General features: G+C 40.1%; 1 protein-coding gene and 2 long non-coding RNA genes across 6 annotated transcripts in view; 1 reads left to right on the top strand and 2 right to left on the bottom strand.

Annotated features, from left to right (window-relative positions):
* The window catches only part of CTNNA2 (catenin alpha 2), a 1291223-nt gene that overhangs the window by 585334 nt on the left and 689298 nt on the right, over positions 1 to 16591 (bottom strand). The gene's annotated exons all lie outside the window — the stretch shown is intronic.
* LOC145547321 (uncharacterized) lies at positions 4357 to 14059 on the top strand. The gene is made up of 4 exons (XR_014083732.1): positions 4357 to 7338; positions 12324 to 12493; positions 12597 to 13417; positions 14018 to 14059. It is a non-coding gene; the product is annotated as an uncharacterized LOC145547321 (long non-coding RNA).
* The window catches only part of LOC145547328 (uncharacterized), a 12888-nt gene continuing 9090 nt past the window's right edge, over positions 12794 to 16591 (bottom strand). Inside the window, exon 2 of the long non-coding RNA XR_014083739.1 lies at positions 12794 to 15078. This is a non-coding gene — a long non-coding RNA (uncharacterized LOC145547328). The remainder of the gene's footprint in view (positions 15079 to 16591) is intronic.

Raw genomic sequence — 16591 nt, 5'->3', positions numbered from 1 at the left:
AAAAAATAATTAAATTTTAATTAAAATATTTTTGTTTTTTATAATTGACTTACAGTATTATATTACTTTCAAGTGTATGATATAGTGACTTGATATTTGTATACATTATGAAATGATCACCATAAGCTAGTTACTATATGTCACTATAGAAAGTTATCATTAACTTAATGTTACTGATATATATTCACTATGCTGTGAATTACATCCTATGACTGATTTATTTTTATAACTGGAAGTGTGTACCTCCTAAGCCCCTTCACTTATTTCACCCATTCCCCCACTCCCTTCTCTCTGGCAACCACGTTTGTTCTCTATGTTTATGAGTCTATTTCTGTTCCATTTGTCCATTTATTTCTTTGTTTTATATTCTCCACATATGAGTGAAATCATATGGTACTTGTCTTTCTCTGTTTGACTTATTTTACTTAGCACTTAAGTGAATTCATGTTATTGCAAATGGCAAGATTTCATTCTTTGCCCCTACTTCAAGGCACTTGCTGTTATATAGTGGAACACTGTAGTGACAACTATAAAGATCTACAATGACAACAACATAAACGGCAGCCCTAAAGTAGTGTACCCAGTCAACCATAAGAAGTAGCCCTTGTCTAAATGAATACTGTATTAATTCAGAGAAAGGAAGAGTTAACACAGGTTAGACTGGTCAGGGACAGTCACAGGCAGAATGTCTTGAACTGGATTTTAAGTTTGATGAGAACTGGAGCTCTAGCGAGGGAAGTAAAGAAAGCATTTAGCTAACACCATGGGTGAGTAGCCAGGAGACCCTGGCGGTTGGCCAGGCTTTGAATACTAAGCCAGTTCTCAGAAGAGCTCCCCACAAATACTCCTACATTGGGTTATTTGGTTGAAGAGCCACACACAGCCCAACTTGACATCCAGAGCAGAACATTCATTTCTATGCCAAACAGAAGGTTTTGGAGGAACAGAGAATATCATGTTGCACTTGACTGCTTCCAGGAATTCAGCATACCAAACATTTTGGAAGTTCAACCACCTCCCGCCCCTCCTGCCCCACCCCACCCCAGTCATAATACAGTGACCTGAAGACCAGAGGTTTTGCATGAAAGAAATGACTCTGGAGGTCAATAAGTCTGACCATGAAACTTCTTTCAATATGACAGGCCATATGAAATGCCCTGTTCATGGAACAAACCAGTGTGTTTATTTCACTGACCAGGAACCCAAAAAGCTAAAGGCAGGTGAAGTATCTCAGGTGAGTTTTACTTTTGTTACTCCAAGTCCTCTAGTAAAGTAAAGAATTTTTGAACTGAACATCTATACCCTGCAGAGTACTACTTTGTATTTACATCTACTTAAGTATGTGAAAAACTAAACAAAATTTAAAGTATGATTTCAGGGAAGCAGCATGTCGATATAGTAGCAAAGCATAGGATTTGAAAAAGTCAGACTCTATTCTGAGCTGTTCTTCTACAATGAAACATCTGGGTAACCCTGGTGAAGCTGCATGACCTCTCGAGAGTAAGTTTTCTCATCAGTAAACTGGGAGACAATGCTGTTTCCTCAGATCATTTTAGATCCGCAAATCACAGCCTTAGGAAGACAAATAGATGTCATCACATGGTAAAATCAGGGTTGAGAAGGATCCTGAGTCTATGAACGAGCTCAGCTGGAAAACAGACCATGATACAGGAGCAGCATCTGTCAGGCAAGGGAGAGAGGGAGGGGCAGCACAAACTGTTTGCCATCGTGACCATCACCACCACTGGGGGTGGACTTTTCCTGCATCACGGTGCCAAGTAAACAGGGCAAAGGGGCAGAGTGAGTTCACTGAATGTTCTGGTTGATGTGGGTTCCAATATTCAAATGCTAGTCTCTCCTCCCACATTTGATGTATAAGGAACGTAGCTAGTTGCATGTGACAGCCTCCCAGCCAGGTCAGTGGAGACCACCTTCCTCAGTGTCCAGAAGCCACAGCTACTCAACTGCTGCTCTGCTCTGAGGTCCAAATATTCGCTCTTCACCAGCAGATGTTTCCTTCCTCTGGTTTTTCACTCTGCTTGGTCCTCATTAAAATGAACAGTCTTATGGGATGAGTAATTCGTTTATCCAACTCCTATCAAGCTCATGAAATGTTCCCCTTCTTTTCTCTAGCAAAATTGCTAGAGGCACTGGCAAGGCATTTGCTAGCTAGGCAAAAGAACACTGTTGGGAGTGTTGTGTGGTCAGAAAAGATAAATGCTGATGATTCACAATTTGGTTAACAATGCATCCAGCAGGCTGGTGCTAAGTGTTAATGCTCAGCACAGCTACCACATTAACACATGCTCAAACTAGGCAATGGGAAGTGACTTTTTCCCACTGGAACCCCTGTAGGACAGGCTTTATGTGTCTCACTTTGGTGCCGAGATTCCTACTGGAATGCTTCTAACAACCTGCCAGTGAATGTTCTGATCTTATTTTACTCCTGGCTCTTCTCCTGGAGCCCCCTTGAGATCTACACATCCTTAGGAATCTGATGTTGCAAGCATCTGTCAGCTAAAGGCAGGTCCCAGACCTTCCTGAGAATTGTTAATCTGATAAAATAGGAATCTGTGGTGGAGGAAAGCATGGGTCTAGGCACGCACAGTTGGTGGCAGGGGGAAGGAACCACGCATTACAGAGGAAGAGGGTGGTAAGATTCCAAGAAGGAACTACTGTTTGTGAAGTTCTTCCTTTGTTGGGTGATTACATGTGCTGTTTTACCCCTGCTAACTCTCTACTTGGCAGGGATAGATTCTTGAGAAAACCAAAATTCAGAAAGGCTAAGTAATTGCTCATGGCCACTGAGATAGTGAGAACTCTTTCTAACTTTCCAGACCCTATTATTTCCTGCGCCCACATAGAATGCAGATTACCTGGTAAGGCCTGGGGTCTGACACACAAACGATTCTCGCACAGAGAAGCAGGAATAGAGGCATAATATATGGATCAACTGATTATAATTCTGGGTTTCTGGATGCATCTTAAGTTCAGACTTTAACAGTTACAGGTGTAGTTTCATACAGCTGCTAAATCCTCTGCCCAGACAATTCTTGACTTTTGATGCCAAAGAAGAACATGGGCATAAATGATTCAAAACAGCATTTAGTCTCAGGCCTTTACAAAATTTAATTGGGATTTTCACATATAGTATAACAGAGAGGCATGAAATGGCCTGCCACATTTTGGTGTGGAGAGCTGATGACAATGTTTTATGTGTATATTCAATTCAACGTGGTCTGCTGGTGTGTCTCCCCTGGTGGGTATTCCCACAGAATAGTAAGGAGCTGACCAAAATTACTTCATTAGACTACTGCTGGCCCTGATAGCAACATTACAATTGTCTTCCTTTCATTTTTAAGAAGCACTAAATCCTTAAAAACAGTGGCAAAACTGTGAAACTCTTGACAATCAGCAAATATCCAAGCAAGCTTACCATCATCCATTCTGATTCATTATAATCACTGAAATTTTAGCTCACACAAGAGGCATCTGTGAAGCAGCCTCCCGAGATGATTAAAATACTCCTGTACAATGTACATTTACAAATTGAATATTAATGAGGAAACATGTTTAAAAATTGACTATAGCTACCCAAAGGTTTAAAAACACTTTAAAATGCATAAAGAAATCACTTGGCTATGCAGCCCTCCTTAAGTGACAAATAAGTGACATTACTTCTCAGAATTACTCCTGCTGAATTAACTTTCCAATGTATTGGTTATTATGGTTGCATACCAACATCATATCTTAAAAAATACTCCCACAAATCATATCCCCCCCCACTCCTGTTTTCTGGGGTAATTCATTTTGCATCTTTCCAACTCAAGGTAAATGACCCAGAACAAAGCAAAGATATCCCTCATGAATGAGGGGTGTAACAACAAAGCACAATTGTATTCTGCCAGCGGGGATGTTCTATTCTCCCTTAAAAGTTTCTCTAGTATTCCTGCCGACAAACACAAAATAGATTCTGCAGCACTTTCTGGCCAACGCAGGGTTCCCTATAGGCTGCCTTTAGTCAGGGCATTCCATCTAGCAGCTTTGGGGATGGGAGTCTTTATCAGGGAGATAAAGAGGAAGGAGAAGACATAATTCTCATCCTCCAAGATTCAACAGAATAACAGAAGTGGAGGCAGGGCTTTGAGTTGGTAATTGACCCTTTTTTTTTTTTTTAATTGGAATAATTGTTTTAGGATGTTGTGGTAGTTTCTGCTATACAACTAAGTGAATCAGCTATATGTATGCATAAATTGCCTCCCTTTTGTTCCTTCCTCCTCCCACCCCAATTTCAGTCATCTATGTCATCACAGAGCACAGAGCTGAGCTCCCTGTGCTATACAGCAGTCTCCCACTAGGTATCTATTTTACACATGGTAGTGTATATAATCCTCATTTCCCAATTCATCTCACCCTGCCCTTTCCTAGCCTATGTTTACATGTTCTTTCTCTACATCTGTGTCTTATTTCCTGTAAATAAGTTCACCTGTACCATTTTTCTAGCCTCCACATATATATGTTAAGATACAAAATTTGTTTTTCTCTTTCTGACTTACTTCACTCTGTGTGACAGATTCTATTCCATATCTCTACAAATGACCCATTTTGTTCCTTTCTTATGGCTGAGTAATATTCCATTATATGTATGTACCACATCTTCTTTATCCATTCATCTGTCCATGGACAATAGGTTGCTTCCAAGTCCTGGCTGTTGTAAATGGTGCTGCAATGAACATTGGGGTACATATGTCATTTTGAATTATGGTTTTCTCAGGGTGTGTGCCCATTAGTTGAATTGCTGGGTCATATAGTAATTCTACTTTTAGTTTTTTAAGGAACCTTCATACTGTTCTGCATAGTGGCTTTGACTAGTCCCAAGTATATGCTTAAATGGGGCCAAGTGCTTCGTATAGGTTATTATATTTAATCTTCCCAATGGGCCTATGAGATAAGCAATCTAGTATCACTATTCATAGGTGAAAAAAGCAAGGCTTAGAAAGCTATTATATATATTTCCCAGGGTCACGGTTCAACTGTGACTATGAGTAGATTGCACTCAGGGGTGTGAACACATCATGAAAATAATACTACGTGTAAATTAGTAGCAGATGCTCAGAGTTATAGATACAAAAGCCAAGGAATGCTTGGCTGGTTAGATGAGGATATAACCTTGCAGGAAGTCACAACAGATGCATATGGCAGGCAGAGTCCACTGGGATTGCTATGGACTGAATTGTGCCCTTCACCCAAGTTAAAGTCCTAATCCCCAGTATGACTATACATGAAGATAGGGCCTATAAGGTGGTGGTGGTGGTTTAGTTGCTAAGCCCATCAGACTCACCTGTCTATGGGATTTCCCAGGCAAGAATACTGGAGTGGGTTGCCATTTTCTCCTCCAGGGGATCTCCTAATCCAGAGAGCAAACCCAGGTCTCCTGCACTGAAGGCAGGTTCTTTACCAACTGAGCCACCAGGTAAGCCCCTATAAGGAAGCAATAGATGCTAAATGATGTCATAAGCCTGGGGCCTCAATCCAATAGGCCTGGTGTCTTCATAAGAAGAGGAAGACACCAGAGCTCACTCTCTGTGTGGACATGCACAAAAGAAAAGGCCAGATGGGGACAGAGTGAGAAGGTGGCCATCTGAAAGTCGGGAAGAAAGCTCTCACCAGAATGGAAATTTCTGATACCTTTGTCACAGAAGTGTGTAATTTCCTTGTTTTTTCTCACCACAGCAAAAAATTTGAAATGACAGACCAGTGTTACAGCTCGGTTACAGCTCAATTTTATTCAGCAAGCAAAGGAAAGTACACCCTCGAGGCGTAAGGGTGGGCCAACCCCAAAGGAGAGGCCTTGATTCATCTTGGATTCCTCTTTTTATACATTTGTCTCCTCCCCCACTAAGCCTGCCCTTTGTAAAGTGGGCTAGCCAGGAGGACTGTTTGTTTCACCTGAGATTCTCACTCTGGTCCTCAAATTGTCTTTTGTCGTTTTTTGCAGGCTTTTTCCTCTCTTTGTCTTTTAGCCACCTCCATTTTGGATTCCTTTTTCCTATTCTAACTACTTACCACCTTCGTTCTAGACTTCTAGCCTCCAGGACTGGAAGAAAATAAATTTATGTTGCCCAAGTCACCCAGTCTGTGGTGTTGTGTTATGGCAGCCTGAACAGACTGAGAAAGATACCAAGACTCAAAAACAGGAAACCCAATCATGTGTGACTAGAAGTCAATGCTAGGGTAGGGGGTGGCAAATGGCCTCCACATGCAAGCACAGAGCACTGAAGTAGGAGTCTCTCCACCTCCTCCTTTGTCTCAATAGGTCACCTCCCTAGACTAGAACTTCTATTGCCTTTCATCATGGTCTAGGTCTGCTTCCCCTTGCCCTCAACCATGAGCATTTCTGCAGAAGGGATTGTGCCTCATTCACCCTTCCCTCCCTCACACTGTCCCTGACACACAGTAGCTGTTCCTGATATCTCTCTAGTGGACTGAGGGTTGGGATAACTGAGAAAACAGGGCAGGCCTATGCCTGCAGGAGGACTCAACGTAAGAGCATCTGTGAGTACCTGGGATCTGTAGGAGTGAAACATCAGCCACACTACCCCAAGAGTAACACAGTCAAGACAGTTCAGAGAAGATAAGGCTAGAAGCAGCATATGGGTCAAGGCAGGGATGGGAGGGACTCTCAGACACGTAGCCTTTCAGAGGCTTTGCCGGAATTAGTTAGGACCCACTCAGAAAGTAAAGAAGACAATGGTCCTAGGAAGAGGAAGATGTGAGAAAGGAAACATCATCTTTAAATCCTGAATGGATGCTTTCATCAGTTCAACCAATATTCACTGACTGCTAACATCCTACAAGGCAAGAGGCATTGTCAGAAATTATGTAACTAAAAACTGAACAAAACCATCCACACTGCACCTGCCTTGGTGAGTTGATCAGTGGAGACAGAAATGGATCAAATAACCACAAAAATGACTCTACAATGAATGACTATGCACCATAACATGCAGAAAGGTTGCAAGGCCCTGTAAGAACCTGTAACAGTAAGACTTCTCTAGTTTAGGGAGCTCAGCCATCCCTGGAACCTTAGGCTGGGACTCCCTGTCTCATTAACAGGGTGAAGAAGAAGTGAACAAAACATCACTCTACACCCACAGCCCAGAGCCCTAGTAAAGCTGCACTTGAAACTCTGTAGTAACAAAGCAGATTCCATTCTCAAGTGCATGCCTAGTCCACCCAACTGTCTCTTCAACACACCACTGGTCACAGGAGGAATCAAAGAAAACATGGGCATCTGCCATGATCTTCCCCTGCTGCAGATGACAGAATGCAAAGAAAGTAAGTTTCTCATAGATAAAGCATTTCTGTACATGCAGCATGCCCCAGGGATAACTTCAGTGATGCCTCCTTTTGCTCTTAGGAGGAGAATTAGGATTAAGCTACAGGTAGGTACTTTGTTGGGCTTCCTGGGTAGCTCAGCTGATAAAGAATCCTCCTGCAATGCAGGAGACCCTGGTTTGATTTCTGGGTCGGGAAGTTCCCCTGGAGAAGGGATAGGCTACCCAAAGCAGTATTCTTGGGCTTTCCTGGTGGCTCAGACAGTAAAGAATCCACCTGCAGTGTGGGAGACCTGCGTTCGATCCCTGGCTTGGGAAGATCCCCTTGGAGGAGAGCATGGCAATCCACTCCAGTATTCTTGCCTGGAGAATCCCCACAGACAAAGGAGCCTGGGGGGCTACTTTCCATAGGGCTGCAAACAGTCGGACATGACAGAGTGACTAAGCACAGCACATACAGGCACTTTGTTAAGTAGATATATTCCTTTCGGGTTTCTTAATGAAAGTTTCAGAAAAAGATTTAAAAAAAAAAAGAATCAGTTCAAGTGAAAAATTGCCATGGGGTGATATTTATTTGTAATTTCATGAGTTACTGTGAGGTGGTATAGTGGATTAAAATCATAATGTATACTGTCAACTGTTTCCATGTTATCAATTCAGCATTTACAAAACTTATTTGGATGATGTGGGGCTGTCATCTGACAATCACAAAACACTTTAGAAAGCACACTATGAATGTACTCTAAAAAGGAAATGCATCAAAATGGACATTTTCAAAACATTTTTATTGCAGTGGTTAATATGTGAAGGGGAAGGGATTATCAGAGCTATTTAAAATCCTCTCGGATACTCACCAAATATATCTCAAAAATTATCTTCACCATTTTATTTCCTATCAAACGCTACTCTTTTTTTCAATTGGACTTATTGCAGCCAGAAGGCCCATAAATAAACATATCAGGAAAACAAACTGCAATGAGCCTTAGGAAAACTAAGGGAAATGAGACTGTACATGTTTTTATCACAGGTATTCATTAGATTTGTTCTATAAAGGCTCAAGGAGTCAGTCCTGGGCTGACAAATGGAACTAAGAGAGAAAATAATATTCACTGAAAATAACGAAGAAATGTCTCAAGTGAAATTTGTCCAAAGATGGAAGTGGGAGGGGAGCACTCAGAAGGTTGCAAATTTCCACCACTGGTGGTGGGAATGATGGAATTTGATTAACCAACAGGTAACAAGAGATTCAGAAGAAGAATTAAAAAGCCTCTTGATGAAAGTGAAAGAGGAGAGTGAAAAAGTTGGCTTAAAACTCAACATTCAGAAAACTAAGATCATGGCATCCGGTCCCATCACTTCATGGCAAATAGATGGGGAAACAATGGAACAGTGACAGACTTTATTTTGGGGGGCTCCAAAATCACTGTAGATGGTGACTGCAGCCATGAAATTAAAAGACACTTTCTCCATGGAAGAAAAGCTATGACCACCGTAGACAGCATATTAAAAAGCAGAGACATTACTTTACCAACAAAGGTCCATCTAATCAAAGCTATAGTTTTTCCAGTAGTCATGTATGGATATAACAGTTGGAGTATAAAAAAAAGCTGAGCACCGAAGAATTGATGCTTTTGAACTGTGGTATACTCTTGAGAGTCCCTTAGATTGCAAAGAGATCTAACCACTCCATCCTAAAGGAGATCAGTCCTGAATATTCATTGAAAGGACTGATGCTGAAGCTGAAGCTCCAATACTTTGGCCACCTGATGTGAAGAACTGACTCACTGGAAAAGACCCTGATGCTGGGAAAGACTGAAAGCGGGAGGAGAAGGGGACAACAGAGGATGAAATGGTTGGATGGCATCACCAACTCAGTGGACATGAGATTGACTAAGCTCCAGGAGTTGGTGATGGACTGGGAAGCCTGGAGTGCTGTAGTCCACAGGGTCACAAAGAGTCGGATATGACTGAGCGACTGAACTGAACTGAACAAGAGATTCAAGCTTCAGATAATGAGCTTATCTAAAAAACGACCTCAATTGCCCCTTCCAGTACCACACACCCAAGAATATCTTTCCTTGGGCACTATGCTAAATGTTTCCGATACCCAATGCCTAAGTGACAGAAAAACAAACTGTGCAAGATGTGTTCTGTGATATTGACTAGAATGATTTTAGGATTTGTGATGAAAAGCAAATCTAGTCGACTAGAAGTACTAGAAGCAACTTCATGAAGACACTGAGACTTGAAGGACAGGCAAAATGGTGCCTGAAGAGAACATCTTAAGGTGAGACAGGCAAGATTATTAAATCAAGGGCCTCGAAATTACTGGTGAAGAATGCAGACTTCCGAAAACCAATAGGTGAATTCTTCAACTAGGGATGAAAACAGTATTTGCTGAAAGGTCAGCTTGTTAGATTCAAGATGGGTTAGCTACCGTGTCTGAAAACTTCAGTGGGCATCAGTAAAAGCTGTTCAAAATGTAGATTCAAGGTCACAAGCCATAAGACTGTGATTCATTAGGTCTGGGGTTGGACCCTGGAAGATGAATGTTTATCTTCCTTCTCCCACACCTTGATTCGATAACATTTGTCCCCACAGTTTGATTAAGCAAGCTTTTCTTTTTCTTTTTCTTTTTTTTATTGGAGTATAGTTGATTTACAATGTTGTGTTAGTTTCAGGTATACAGCAAAGTGAGTTAGTTGTAAATATATATATGTCCACTCTTTTCAGATTTCCATATAGGTCATTACAGAGTATTGAGCAGTATCCCTGTGCTATACAGTAGGTCCTTATTAGTTACCTATTTCATATATTGTCATGTGTACATGTCAGTCCCAGTCTAGCAATTTATGCCTCTCCCTTTATGCCCTGGTAACAACAGTTTGTTTTCTAAACGTGTGACTCTACCTCTGTTTTGTAAATAAGTTCATTTGTACCCTTTTTTTTTTTTTTTTTTAGATTCTACACATAAACTGTATCATATGATATTTTTATTTCTGGGTCTGACTTACTTCTCTCAGTATGACAGTCTCTAAGTCCATCCATGTTGCTGCAAGTGGCATCATTTTGTTCTTTTTATGGCTGAGTAATATTCCATTATATATATGTACCATTTCTTCTTTATTCATCCCTCTGTTGACGGACATTTAGGTTGCTTCCCTGTCCTGCCTATTGTAAATAGTGTTGCAATGAACAATGCAGTGCATGTATCTTTTTGAATTAATTTTTCTCTGGGTACATCCCATGAGTGGGGTTGCTGGATCATATGGTAGCTCTATTTTAGTTTTTGAAGGAACTTCCATACTGTTCTCCATAGTGGCTGTATGAACTTACATTCCCACTAACAGCATAGGAGGGTTCCCTTTTCTCTAGACCATCTTCAGCATTTATTGTTTGTAGATTTTTTGATGATGGTCATTTTGAGCAGTACATGATACGTCATTGTCGTTTTGATTTGCATTTCTCTAAATAATTAGTGATTTGAATGTCTTTTCATATGTCTCTTGGCCATCTGTATGTCTTCTTTGGAGAAATGTCTATTTCGATCTTCTACAAATTATTTGATTTGATACTTTTTTTTTATACTAAGCTGCATGAGCCTATGTATATTTTGGAGATTAATCCTTTGTTGGTTGCTTCATTTGCAAATATTTTCTCCCAGTCTGATGTTGTCTTTTCATCTTGTTAACGGTTTCCTTTGCTATGCAAAAGCTTTTAAGTTTAATTATATCCCATTCATTTATTTTTATTTTCATTACTCTAGGAGGTGGATTAGAAAAGATCTTTCTGCAATTTATGTTAAAGAGTGTTCTATGTTTTCCTCTAAGAGTTCTATGGTAGCCAGCTTAACATTCATGTATTTAATCCATTTTGAGTTTATTTTTGTGTATGGTGCAAGGGAGTGTTCTGATTTTATTCTTTTACATGTATCTATCTAGTTTTCCCAGCATCACTTCTTGAAGAGATTGTGTCTTTCTCCATTGTGTATTCCTGCCAACTTTGTCATAGATTAGGTGACCGTAGATGTGTGGGTTTATCTCTGGGCATTCTATCCTGCTCCATTGATCTATATTTGTTTTTTGTGCTAGTACCATATTGTCTTGATCAATGTAGCTTTGTAGTATCATCTGAAGTCAGGGAGCCTGACTTCTCCAGCTCTTTTTTTCTTTCTCAATATTAAGCAGATTTTTTGAAAAAGAGAGTGAAAAAGGCAACTTAAGCTTGGCAACAGATATTGTAATGAAGGCATCCATAAATAAAGTCTGGATGATTGTGCTCAAAGTTCTTTAAATTGATCTGAAATTGGTACTCCAGTTATCACACACAGCAATCAAAATTTTTTGCCCTCTGAGATCCCATAAAAAATATATTCAATCTCTCATCCACATGTTGGCCTTTTAAAAATCCAAAGGTATTTAACACAGTTCTCCCAAGTAAACTCATCTCCAGAATGAATGGTTTGAGTTGCTTCAACTATTTCTCCCAATAGATGATTTCTAACCACCTCTGACCTTCACTCACCCTCTTTCTGAAAACCTCTGTTTATCAATCTCTTCCTTCAATAGGTACACTCACATATGAAGACAACAATCCACTTTACTGTAACCAGGCAGACATAGGATCTTCTCTTCTCTTGTTCTGCTCATCATGTTATTACTAATGCAACACAAGATCTCCTTAGTTTTTTTGTAAAGTCCAAATCAACCAGTAAACTGGTAGAAAAAGAAAACTATCTTAATGATCAGAATTTGTTCTTAGTGAATCTATGGTCTCTGACAACCATAATCATCCAAACGTTGCCCTTAAGAATAACATAGAATATATGCATATATTCCTATCTTTAGGGTTAGGATTTTAAATCAAGGTTTATAAAATATAGATGTGTGCATTCTAAATTCAATGAAGTTTTAATTTTAAAAATAGGTTATCTGGCTCTTACTGCCTGTCCTTTAAAACCTCTACATTAATCTTGTTCCCTCCAAGAGAATTGCTGGATGGGACAGCAGCCATAGTGACAACAGGAGCCAGAGAAGAAGATGCAGTCTCTTCAGTGAGAGACCTTGACAACAGTAGACCAGTAAAGAGTGGCTGCTGTTGTTCCCTAGATTATTGATTAAGCAAAACCATGGCAATGATCTTGGATTCCTAGAAAGGTTAGTGAAGTGGGATGGACAGTCTTCAGTCTTCCCTGGTTTAAAAAAAAATGTTGAAATGAAACAGAGCTCTTAACAGTTCTTTTCTCGTGTCACTGAACAGGAATCATCAGTGCCAGTTTCTTACCTTAAACATTTCATCTCTATGAAGAAAATCCACCCGGAACCCTAAACCACTCACTCAAGACAAACAATATGTGAAAGCTTCAGGATCCAGGGGAGGAGGAGACCAGAGTGATGGGTACATGCTTGGCTTTCTTCTATTGAATTTAGAACATTGTTTTCACTTGCTATTCACAACAGGGGTGGGGGCACTGTCTCTTTTACTCAATGCTGATGAGGAAAGCAAGTGTTTTCTTCTTCTAACAAGTATTTGCTATGCAACTATTTATTTGCACCTGTGCAGACCTGTGACCACTGAACTCTCTGGCTCTAAAAAACCATCGCCTAGCTTTTTCCAGTAATTAGAAGTCTGAGGGAGACAGAGTTAGAGGGACTCCACTAAAGGGGAGCCCAGGCAGCAGGAGAATCAGTCCAAATGCGGTAGACCATAATTTACACACACATACACACACACCTATTACTAATGAGGATTTATGGTAGTTGCTGGAGACACAAAAACAAATCACATTTCTGAGGATCAAGAACCTCTTGGATGTTTTTTGTTTTGTTTTTTTAAGAATCAAACTAACAAACATTGGGGTGTTTTCAATACATTATGAAGTAATGTACATGAGTACATGAGTATAAAAAATCCTACTCAAAACAGCAATTGCAGTGGTCAGAGGATATTGTTTTGCAGAAATTTTCTGAAAACTGATTCGGATACCCTTCTGTGTGTACATCCTTGCTTCTTGAAACCAGCTGACTGCTTCTTCCCCTCAAGTACAATACTTCATGCATTTCTGCAACCAAGATCTCAAGGTATTCTGTCCTTCATTTATCTACTGCCCCAGATATCTGCTATCCTTAACTCTTTCTCTGCTCTTACCTTGACTTCTCATAGCTGACAAAGGCTGAGGAGGTTCTTATTGCTCCTTTGACATATCCTAACGTGCCTTGCATATCTCACCTCTCTAACCCACCTGGCTCCACAGGATACGGTCCCACCAATAGCCCAGGAGTCCAGTCCCAGCCTGGTTCACCCCATACTGTTGACAGGGAGCAGCACACTGATTCTTGTCCAAACCCCTGCAGCTATCACCAGATCCTCCAATTATTTTTGCAATCTCCCTCTGTCCCACACATCTAAGCATTTTTGACAGACAGGTTGGCCAGAAACCATTATATCAGCTAGCTTTCCAAAACTGAATCTGGTCCTGCAGACCTTGGAAAAATAATCATTTCTTTTCATAATAGCCTGTGACTAAATGTGATGTGTGGGTGGACAATGGCCCTTAAACCTTCAAAGAAAGCTAGAAAACAAGTCTAATAGTAACAAATTCTATTGATAAATTGAAGCCCTAAGCTACAGAAGTGCTTATTCACTGACCAAAAGCCCTGCAATTTATTTTACTTTATTAGGTGCTGAATCCTTAAAAAAACAACAACAACAACAAAAAAAAACTGCTGGAATTCCAAAAGCTTTGAATCTAATTATTACAAGTATGTTTAATTAAACCTTTGAAGCTACTTGGAGTGTAATACTGAAGTCTAGATGAAACTAGGCCTCTCTGCCACTCATATATAAATTTCTGAGCTTTGTGAAGACACAAAAAAGATCCAACACTTAAGACAAAGCCATATTTTCAGTTTTAAACATTTCTGCAGATAATTCTTCCCCTGACCATTACGATACCCTATTCATCTTCTCCTGGGAATTCAATGTAAAGTTGAGAAAGAATACCTCAAGAACACAGCTGCTAATAAAAGATAGATCTCAGAGTTGGAAAAGATCTTAAAAGATCAATGTGTCATCTGATGTTTGATTACCTCTACTGTATTCATGTCAAGGAATCATCTGTCCTACGCTTGGATATTTTCAGCCTCACAGTGCTGGCAATTCTATCTTTGCGTATCCCTGACAATAATAAAGTGGATTCTTACATAAACTTGTTTTATAACAACTTTGAGCTTGTACTCACACGCAAATAGACACTGCATAGGATTAGGTTCAAGTACTGAACACGCGACTCCATTCAATTTCGTGAGCACCCTGTGAGCCACGTGCTATGCATTTTGCAAGAGACACCATGCTCTGGATCTCAGAATAAATTCACAACAGCTCTCTTGCAGGTTATTACCAAAGGCACCCACCAAAGGCAGTGCTTCCCAGGCTTTTTCAGTCCCAGACACCCCTGTGATCCCTGTACAGCACTCCTTTGATGGTGACAATGCTGGTGGGAGGCAGGGAGAATGTTTGTTTTTTATTGATAAACTGGATTCCTCTCTCCTGGCCCATATTGTGAGGTCCTGAATTTACAGGGTTCTACCTGTAAAATCTGATTTTACCTCCTCCACTACAAAAACTGGGGCTTCCTCAGTGGCTCAGTGGTAAAGGATCTGCTGGCAATGCAGGAGACATAGAAGATCTGGGTTCAATTCCTGGGTCAAGAAGATCCCTTGGAGGAGGAGATGGCAACCCACTCCAGTATTCATGCCTGGAAAATTCCATGGACAGAGGAGTCTGGCAGGCTACAGTCCATGCGGGTTGCAAAAAGTTGGACATGACTTAGCAACTAAACAACAACATAATTGACATAATATTCAATTAGTTTTAGGTGTAGGACATCATGATTCAATATTTGCATAAATAATACAAAATAATATACTGGGCAAAACAATAACTGCAATAAGTCCAGTTAACATCCATCACCATGTAGTTACATTTTTTTTCTTAGAATGAGAACTTTCAGTATCCACTCTCCTAGCTAAGACCTTTTCTTAAAATCAAACAAAACAAAAACTGTATTGTACTTAATCCAAGTACAATAGCTTGCATTCAAAGATATTGCCATGGTCTGAATATCTATGTCTCTCCAGCACTCATATGTTGATATCCTAAACCACAAAGGTGGAAGTATTAGAAGGCAGGGCCATTGGGGAAGTATTTAAGTCATGAGGGTAGAAGTCTTATGGATCTAACAAGAGAGACCCCACAGAACTCCCTAGCCCCTTCCACCATGTGAGGATAAAGCAAGAAGATTCTGGATATGAACCAGAAAAATGGCCCTTACCCAACCACAGTGGGGCCATGGTCATGGACTTCTAAGTTACAAGAATGGTAAACAGTAAGTTTATATTGGTTATAAGATACCTAGCTTAAGATATTTTGTTATAACAGCCAAAATAGACTAAGAAAGATACAGTACAGACTTGTTGAATTAATATTTCTACTCTCATTAATTGCACAAACATATGCTGATCACTTACTCTGTCCTTGTGCAAATAACTAATAAGAAGCAAAACATGCACATGTTAAAAGATAGTCTGACTATCATCAAGAGGGAGGTTATCAACACGGTTCAGAGCTTGGGCTTTTGGCATCAAGCTTAAATTTCTTTTCCAAAAGGGATGGCAAATTACAGTATCTTCATTGTAGGATTAATATAGGAATTATATCAGGTGATTTCAGTAAAACACAGTATATAGCAAGCTCTCAGCAAACGACAAGCATTATTATCATGATACACATCAACTTTAGCTTTAATAGGAATTATACTTCTCCTCTTAAAAAGTGGTATTAAGAGGATGGCATCCTGAAGAGTGAGCTTTTCTGAACTCGGTGGTACATCCTAAGTTTTCAAAGTCTTTATGCTGCTGTAATAGCAGAGCTACAGCCAAGAAACAAAGAATTTCCACAAATAAGAAGGGGAGCTCAATTCTCCAAAGAATTGGATGGTTAGCAGGGTCTGGAGTGATTAATGCTTGCTTCAACCCACTCATATTCTTTCTTTCCTAAAACTCTCTTAATTATTTTCAGTTGTACAAAAATGGCTATGGAGAAAGAAAGAAAGAGAATGTACCTCATGCTTCTATGTCAGGACTGAAAATATGGAGATTTTGCAGCTTCCCTCATAGCTCAGTTGGTAAAGAATCCATCTGCAATGCAGGAGACCCTGGTCTAATTCCTGGGTCAGGAAGATCCCCTGGAGAAGG

The sequence above is a fragment of the Giraffa tippelskirchi genome, chromosome 4 (genome assembly GCF_054371585.1).
Source record: "Giraffa tippelskirchi isolate mGirTip1 chromosome 4, T2T-mGirTip1v1.2.pri, whole genome shotgun sequence".
Lineage (NCBI taxonomy): Eukaryota > Metazoa > Chordata > Mammalia > Artiodactyla > Giraffidae > Giraffa > Giraffa tippelskirchi.
This window is presented reverse-complemented; position numbering and strand designations above follow the sequence as displayed.